The following is a 9,559-nucleotide window of genomic DNA, read 5'->3' as shown; positions in this document are numbered from 1 at the left end:
GCCCGGAGTGCGTGCGCATGCGCACTCCTCCTCACCCCCCCCCCCCGGCTTGGGCTGGGAACGCCCAGCGGGCGGTGCGCGCGCCGGTGAGAGCGCCCTGGGTGGTCTGGGGTGTGGCGCGTGCGCAAAGCGGCCCGTGGCCTCTGGCGGACGGGAGGGCGGAGCGACTGCGCAAATCCGGAAAAAAAAAAAATGTCACCTGTGGTCTCAGGTATCATTTGTAACCTGTGGAGCGGGGAGAGGAACGCGAATATTAGACAACCCACCTGAGCGGCTGACTGGTGGAGTGAGGCGCTGGGCTCCTCAGGGATGCTGAGGAGCGGGAGGTGGGCTCCGGGAAGTGAGCTGACACCAAGGCATGTTCTTGGCCTGGCCTTGACATCTGCTGACCTCGGACGGCACTTTTTTGCTGATGTCCTCACAGTCGCGTTCACTGTCCAGACTGAATCCTACCCAGATAGTGCAAGATTTAAAAGGGTCAGGCGTGGTAGCCCTTGCCTGTAATCCCAGCTCTGAAGAGGCTGAGGTGTGAGGATGGGGAGGCCAGGCTGGGCTACACAGAGGAGAGCCTGTCTCAAAACAAAGAAGCACCCCCCCCCCCAAAAAAAAAAAAAACAAAAAACAAAAAAAAACAAGCAAACCTGAAAAGAAGAAAGGAGTCTTCCTCATTCAGTGTCCTGAAGCTCAGAGACACCTCCCTCTCGAGAACACGGTAAATACCAGAACAGGATATGGTAGTCACCCACCTATACAATCCTCAATCACTCACTTTTAATCTATTATTGTAAGGAAAGCATTTCTCAAATTTTGTAACATATTGAGGTAATGCCTTATGTACCACTTGTTTTCTTAAGTGTTGTTACTCTTATTTGTCCTCAACTTACATGGAGAGAACACCTAAATAGGAAGATGTTTCTGGAAAGCACCTTACGCAAATGAGGTAATTATGCCTGTAGGTACCATATAGCAATTATTATTTGCTGAAAATTCAAGAAGGATGTAGAATTTGTTTTTTATAGCCTCCACTTTTGAGATAGTTAACATTGAGTTCATTCTACGAACAGGTCAAATATTTAGGAGGTCTTGTAGTTATGCAAATAGTTTGAACTTTATAAGATTCCCTATTAGATACCAATTTTTTTTTTTTTTTTTGGTTTTTTTCGAGACAGGGTTTCTCTGTGTAGCTTTGCGCCTTTTCCTGGAACTCACTCTGTAGCCCAGGCTGGCCTCGAACTCACAGAGATCCGCCTGGCTCTGCCTCCCGAGTGCTGGGATTAAAGGCGTGCGCCACCACCGCCCGGCTAGATACCAATTTTTTTTCAGAAATAAAATTTAGTTGGAGGCATGATATGTTTAGCTATGAAGAAGAATAACTAGGAGGATTATTGAAGGGAGGTGGGGAGATGCTGCAGTACCATCATTTTCAAAGTTTTAAAAACAGTAGAGTCCTTTTTCAGACAGAATCTGTCACAGAATTCCAACATGTAAAGTAAATTATAAGTGCAATGAGTTTATTTTTAAACACTTATAAATTTATGTTTTTAATAGTAATATCGTAGGTAAACTGGCACCACAACAAAATCAAGGATGGTTTGTTGTCTTTGGGTTTTGTTTTGAGTGGGGAGAGGATTTATTAGAGGTAAATCAAGTAGATAAAATAATAAAACGTGGCACTTGCAGAACCAGATTCAGAAAGTGGGAAAGAATGGAGGGAGCCTGGACCGTGAAGACATAGGTAAGAGCAGACCGAGAACTTTCGTAGTGAGGATGCCCGGCCAGGTCCACTGTCACTGCACTTTCAACTGTGGTTTTTTAAATTGTAAAACAGTGACAATTATAGTTTCTATTCTTTCCTACATCTTCTGCTTTGGCTGTTTGCTATTCAGGAAAATCCTGATCTTTCCAGAGAAACAATTTTTTAAAAAGTGGACTTTTAATGTTTCACCTTAAGCAAGAGCACATGCTTCTGTTTTATCTATCCATCCATCCATCCATCCATCCATCCATCCATCCATCTATCATCTATCTATCTATCTATCTATCTATCTATCTATCTATCTATCTATTCAAATGGCAACAGGAAATTAATTATGAGAACTACACTAAACTAACCTAACATCAAATTAACATGTGGTCAGATAGCAATGTGTTAACTTTGGGCATTATAGACTTTTTGATGATATAAAAATTCAATTAAAAATGAAATTGAGTTAAACTCGTACTGAGATCCTGGGATACAGCATGTCTGAGAAACTCTAGGTTCTGTGGCATATGAGATTTAAAAAAAAAACAAAGCCCACTGATATAGATAACCAGATATTACATAAGTTCACCATTTTTTGTCATTATGCAGGCTTTGAAAAGTGCTAGTGATCAGAAGGACTAATGTTGGTCGATGCTGTGTTGGGTCAACCTCATCACAGGTAAAGATTTTCCCTAATGCAAGGCTGTTTGACTCTCCCTCTCTTTTCTAGTCTAATGTAAAACGTTCTTCTAATGAAAGTAGATAGATGGTGGGCCATTCTCCATTTTAGAATATTATACAGACCAGAAATATGTCAACAAACATTGTGTTCACCCCACTAATATGCCAAAACTTGGGAGTCTTCTAATCATGCAAATTGTTTGTTATATATATGTATATAGAATAGTCTCCTAAATATTAAAATATTCTCCTAAAATCATTAAGGAAAAGGCAATCCAATAGAAAGAGAACTGTACATATCAGAAGTGAAGACATCCTGGTATGCAATAAATGTGTAAAATATACATAATAAAGCATCATTTGAGAAGTGGAAATTAAAGTCACAATACAGTAGCATCACATACCCTTTAGAATGGCCAAAGTTGAAAAGACTGAAAATTCTGAGGGTTGAGGATATGGAGAAAAATTTTTCAAAGTGCAGCAAATGGATTTTTTTAAGACTTATTTCTTTATATTTTATATATTTGGGTGTCTTACCTGCCTGCATGTCTGTGCACTATGTGCATGTCTTGTGCCAGTAGAAGCCAGGAGAGGGCATCAGATCAGTTGGGACTGGAATTACTGCTGGTTGTGAACCACTATGTAAGTGCTAGGAATTGAACCCTGCTCCAACCCTGCTCCTCTAAAAGAGCAGCCAGTGCTCTCAGCCCTGAGCCATCTCTCCAGCAAAGTGGAATTCTTACCCCCTGATCCTCCTCTCCCGTGTGTGTGTGTGTGTGTGTGTGTGTGTGTGTGTGTGTGTGTGTGTGTGTGTGTGTGTGTTAGTCTTGTTATATTTCCCAGGCTGACCTTGAACTTGCTATGTTCTGTCCTCCTCATATACATGGCTTTGCCAGATATACTTTAGGTGAATATATGCATGCCTTATGATCTTGCACTACTCCTATGTCTATACCTATATTGTTTTATTTGGGCTACCATAACAAAAATTTCATTCTCTGGGTGGTAACTCGGGCTATCCAAGGTATTGACCAGTTCCACTCCCCTGAGAGTTGTCTTCCTGGCTTGCAGATGGCTGCCTTATCACTGTATCCTTATTTGGTGGACCTACTTTTTCCGGTCCCTCTCAGGTTTCAGCTCCACTTTGGTGAGCACCTCTTCTCAGGCCCTGTTTCCAGTTGCAGTCATCCTAGGGTTTTGGCTTCACCATATGAGCTTGGATGTATGTGGAGGGAAACACATTCAGTTTGTGACAATACCTAACATCAATTGTGAATTATGCTCTCCAAAGCACATTTACTAGAATATTTACAGTGTCACCATTCATATTTGTAATACTTGATCTGTGAACTACACATATCAACTCTATGTCCATGGTTGTATATCTTATTAGTGTTTTCAGTTGTGTGGCGCATATTCAGCACCTCGTATGTGCTAAGCAACTGTTCTACTGAACTACATCCCCAACCCTTATTGTTAGTGTTTATTAGGGATCCAGAGAAAAAATATCACTTTACACCTAATCTTGTGGATATGTTATTGTGTATGGGGGGGCACACAATATTTATTTTCATCTTTTATTGTATGGTCTTTTTGTTTGCTTGCTTTTTTGTTTGTACTTTGAGACAGGGTCTCAGTTGTCACCCAGGCTGACCTGAGACTTAGGAACTGAAGCAGTCCTGCCACCTCAACCTCTCAAGTAGCAGGAATTGTAGGTGTGCATCACCACACCCAGCTCTCATGTTGTTTTACAATCTTAGAGGGAGGTCCTGATAACTTATTACAGTATATTGTTATAATTCTTATATTTAATTTTTAATAACTCATTACCAACTTATTTATAAATTAATATTTTTGATCAATATGTATGTATAGGAAAAAGCAGGACATATAGGGTTCAGTATATCTGAGGTTTCAGATATTTTCTGGGGCATCTTGGGAAGTATCCTCTGTAGATAAGCAAACACCACTGTATTGTAATAATGTGATTTAAAACAGAGCAAGGTTAGGATGTAGATTTTAATTCACTTACATTCTCAGAGGAAAAATTAAGGAAATCATACTACTACCATGCATATGTCAGCATGTTAGTAAAAGACAGAGGGTATAAAAATGTGAGATTAAAATGTTTATATTTAAGATTTAATTTAGAATTTCCTGTTTGGGGCTTAATGACTTTTGGTTCAGGAAAGTAAGACTAAGGAGATGATTTTGTGCAATCTTACTCCATCATTGTTAGATGTAATCACAGGTACCAAAGTAGCTTCAGACCCAGGCTTCCTCACACCCATCTCTGCGTAATGACTCAATGCCCTCTAAGCCAAGCTCAACACTAAAAACAGCCAAATAAATATTCGTTAATTATCCTACTCTCATCAGTGGCAAACAGTACTTACTGCTCCATCCTGTACTTATGTCATATTGTCAAGGACAATATATATGGGCTTTATGCAATATTATCTTCATGGAAGAAGTTGCTCGGAAAGGAAGGGAATGCTGTATTCTTTATTTTTAAATATTTATTTTTATTTTATGTTCATTGGTGTTTTGCCTGCATGTATGTCTATGTGTGGGTGTCAGAAGCCCTGGAATTAGAGTTATAGACAGGTGCTGGGAAGTGAACCCGGGTCCTTTGGAAGAGTAGCCAATGCTTTTAACCACTGAGATATCCCTCCAGCCCTAGAATCCGGTATTCTTATCCAGATCTTGAGTCTTCTGAACTCATTGATGTTCTGACAGCTCCAAGGAATTGGCCATTTGCTGGGGCTGCTGTTGTAAAGCATGTCACTAAGAATTACTCTGGCAAAATATTTACTGTTAGTAGTGGATCTGATGACTTTGTCTCCAAACACCTTGTATCTAAACACTCTCTTGGTGTCTCCCTTAACTGTGATATAAACTTTCAGTGTTGAGGATATATGTGTGATTTCTAAACCTTTGTGACTCCAGTACCTAGGGCAGCACTTGGCATGTTGTAAGAGCTAGTCTTGAATAATTGGGGATGGATGAAAGTGAATACAAATAGTATATTTAAGGGATGTTGGAGAAAGAAACTTATACTATGTAGGTTCAGTGGTTTTAGTCTAATTTGGTTAAAATGTTAATTTGGGCAGTTGGCAAAATTAAACTGCAAAATAGGTATGAAATGTATCCAAGATCATCTATCAAAATCAAGTAGAAAATCCCTGGCCTCTGGCTACCAGTGAGCTTTTCATTAAAGGCAGTTCGACTCCCATTGTCTGATATAAGTGTTGGCACTCTGAAATCTGGCAAGAAGATACGTTTATAACTTTGTAAACCAGATAACCATATATGCTGAAAGATAATGGAGTCTATCACATGGGCATGCTCCCAGGATTGCAAATCTTCATAATACATAGTCAGTGTTTGGAGTTGCCCTTGAAAAGATGGCCAAATAAATTCAAATTCATATTATGCATGGATCAAAGTTATTGCCCTGCTATTAAAAGGAACCTTATTGACAGACATATTTGTGAAAAGTCTGTGGCGTTTTTGTAACATGAATCATTTTCAGATCAAATCCCAAAGGTGTGCTGGCTCCATTGCTGGTCTTCAACTGACAGTGGCTTTTAACCCTTTAACTGTCTCTGAGCCTCCCCAGTCCCACTGTCAAGTAGTTAATGATCTATAAACAAATACTGCCCTAGGGGAGCTCTCCATTTAAAGGGGCCCTGAATCATTTTATAATGGAAATATAGCAGTCGTCACTGATTTATGATTCATCAGTAAAGGTTTTTGAAGTGAAATTCTGTGATATTTTCAGATGGAACAGGATTTTCACTTCTATCTCATCATACTACATTTTCTCCATTTTCCCCCTTTTGGAGAAAACTTTCAAAAAGTTGATCTGCATTTATGTTTTTCCTTGTATGAAACACCATTTTACCTGTATGTCCATGTTTTAGTTTCTTAAGCTAGAGGGTACTAATAACAATGTCATAATATCCACCAATCGCTGAGCATTTATTATATCTTGGTTGGTTTGTATCTATTGTCTCATATAAAGAGTTCTCAGCAGTGTATCATTTCCTCATTGCCACACTGGGGAAATAATTTCAGGGATTAGGAGGGTAGTGTCATGTGCAGCCAAGACAAGCTGGAATCTGAACCTACATAAGCAGAACTATAACAAACTCATGGCTTGTCAACAGTTTAAAAGTGTCAGATTCAGATATAAATGTAGGTAACATGCTGCAGGCCACAGGAATGTATCAAAAGAACTCAGCTGGTTATAGCAAAGTCACTACCTGGAGGAATCAGAGAATTCCTCCAGAGGAAGCCAAATCCCAAGGAGTTTTTGGTGTTACTTGGCTTGTTATATATCAGCTGTATTCTGTTATGAAAATCATGTGTGCCTTCATGGTTTTTCCAATTGACTTTTCCCTAAGAAGGGCTAACAGTGTGGACTGATCACTCTCTGGACATACACATTCCAGGTATTTGGAGAACAGCCTCTTGAAAGGCTTTCTCTGGAATAAGATTATCTCCCTTAGCCACTTTCAAGGACTACAGGAAACACCACCCAGGGGGGCACCCAACTTCGAGGATAACAATGATAGCAGCCCACATGCAAATCTCCTGACTTAAGGTAAATTCCACAAGGAGACACCGCCTAGGAGAGGTGGACGTTAAGTAATAGCTTTACACAATTTAGCTTGGACCCTCCCTTTGTATACCGGGACTTCCAGGGCACCGGGAGAGAAGAGAAAAGAGAATGGAAGAACTAGATGGGTAAGAACTTGAGAGGAACAAACTGAGATGGGGAAGAACTAGATTGAAGGGTCATAAGAGAGTACTAGAGGAATGAGATGGAAGATGAGGAAGAACCAGATGGGGAAGAACAAGGTGAGGAAGACCCAGATGAGAGAGAAGGAGATGGGAGAGGAGCTGATAGGGGAAAGAACGAGATAGATGAGAACCTAGAAGGACAGAACTAGATGTAGGAATTAAGATAGAACCTAGAGGGGACAGTAGATAAATATAGAGAGAAATCAGGCAAGAAAGGAGCTAGACATGAGAGCAGAATAGAAGCTGTGTAGAGAGAGAACTATCACAGAAGAATAAAGTGTATGAACTAAGGAGTTTCGTGTACATAGATTCATTTCTTTTCATCAAAGATTAATTATCAGCTGGTTGTAGATTCTTCCCGGACCCTGGGAGGGGATTATCGAGGGGCTGGATCTCCATAGTCCCCGATAGTAACACAGTCTTGTTTGGTTTTGCTCTTTTTTGGGGGCCCACCATTCAGCTCCCAAATAAATCACACAGAGGTGTAGTAGAATATTATTTTAAGCTGTGTTACTTTTTTTATGTTGCATTTGTTGAACTCTGTGAAGCTGTGTTAAACACCTAATGGTTCAATAAAGAACTGGCCAATAGCAAGGCAGGAGAAAGGATAGGCGGGGCTGGCAGGCAGAGAGGGGATATTGTAGATATAATTCTAAATGGTCTTATTAACTAAGAAACACAGAGCCTTGGTGATGTGAGTAGCAGTCCAGTCATCCTTGTTCCACATCTAGTATCCTCCTATGAGTGAGTACATACCATGTTTGTCTTTCTGAGTCTGGGTTACCTCACTCAGGATGATTTTTTTCTAGATCCATCCATTTGCCTGAAAACCTCATGATGTCATTGCTTTTCTCTGCTGAGTAGTATTCCATTGTGTATATGTACCACATTTTATTTATCCATTCTTCAGTTGAAGGGCATCTAGGTTGTTTCCAGGTTTTGGCTATTACAAACAATGCTGATATAAACATAGCTGAGCAAGTGCTCTTGTGGTATGATTGATCAATCCTTGGGTATATGGAGGCTACCTGGAAAACAGGACCCCAAGAAAGACACAGGGATCACCCAATGACGAAGAAATGGATGAGATCTACATGAACAGCCTGTACATGAGTGGGAGTAATGAAGGGCAAGGGTCGAGGGAAAGAGAGCTTGGGGGAGTGGGAGATCCCAGCTGGATCAAGAACAGAGAGGGAGAACAAGGAATAGGAGACCATGATAAATGAAGACCACATGAGAATAGGTAGAAGCAAAGTGCTAGAGAGGCCCACAGAAATCCACAAAGATACCCCCACAATAGACTGCTGGCAATGGTCGAGAGACAGCCCAAACTGACCTACTCTGGTGATGGGATGGCCAAACACCCTAATTGTCGTGCTTGAAACCCCATCCAACGACTGAGGGATCTGGATGCAGAGATCCACGGCTAGGCCCCGGGTGGAGCGCCGGGAGTCTAATTAGCGAGAAAGAAGAGGGTTTATATGATCGAGAATTGTTGAAATCAAGGTTGGATAAAGCACAGGGACAAATAGCCAAATGAATGGAAACACATGAACTATGAACCAATGGCTGAGGGGCCCCCAACTGGATCAGGCCCTCTGAATGGGTGGGATAGTTGATTGGCTTGATCTGTTTGGGAGGCATCCAGGCAGTGGGACCAGATCCTGTGCTCATTGCATGAGTTGGCTGTTTGAAACCTGGGGCTTATGCAGGGTTGCTTGGCTCAGCCTGGGAGGAGGGGACTGGACCTGCCTGGACTGAGTCTACCAGGTTGATCTCAGTCCTCGGGGGAGGCTTTGCCCTGGAGGAGGTGGGAATGGGGGGGTGGGCTGGGGGGAAGGGGAGAGGGGCGGGAGGGGGGAGAACAAGGGAATCCGTGGCTGATATGTAGAACTGAATTGTATTGTAAAATAAAATAATAATAAAAGAAAAAAAAAGAAACACAGAGCCAAATAAAGAGTTAAAGCCAGTATCCTAGAGCAGTATCCTAGAGCAGTATCCTAGAGCTAAGACCATCTTATCTTACCACTCGCTGCTGTCCTTCCCCTCAGAGAGAGACCTTCTTCCTGTGTCCTGTCTTTTTATTGCCTTTCTATTCTGCCTTCTCATTGGCTGTAAACCCAACCATATGACTTCCTCGTCACTGCCTGTCTATACAGACCTCCAGGTCTCTATGGTTCATACCGAGATTAAAGGTTCAGGTCACCGCTTGGCTGTGTCCTTGAACACACATTCTGCCTGCCATGTGATCGGATTAAGGGCATGTGTTACCACTACCAGACTTCTGCTACATGGCTCTTAGCTCTGATCTCCAGGCAATTTTAT

The 9,559-nt window shown here is 41.4% G+C and overlaps 1 long non-coding RNA gene across 1 annotated transcript in view; it reads left to right on the top strand.

Moving 5' to 3' along the window:
* Window positions 1-136: 136 nt before the first annotated feature.
* The window catches only part of LOC114691583, an 80,942-nt gene continuing 71,519 nt past the window's right edge, over window positions 137-9,559 (top strand). The window contains exons 1-2 of the long non-coding RNA XR_003734219.2: window positions 137-211; window positions 2,354-2,423. This is a non-coding gene — a long non-coding RNA (uncharacterized LOC114691583). The remainder of the gene's footprint in view (window positions 212-2,353; window positions 2,424-9,559) is intronic.

Source organism: Peromyscus leucopus, chromosome 7, assembly GCF_004664715.2.
Source record: "Peromyscus leucopus breed LL Stock chromosome 7, UCI_PerLeu_2.1, whole genome shotgun sequence".
NCBI lineage: Eukaryota > Metazoa > Chordata > Mammalia > Rodentia > Cricetidae > Peromyscus > Peromyscus leucopus.
This window is presented reverse-complemented; position numbering and strand designations above follow the sequence as displayed.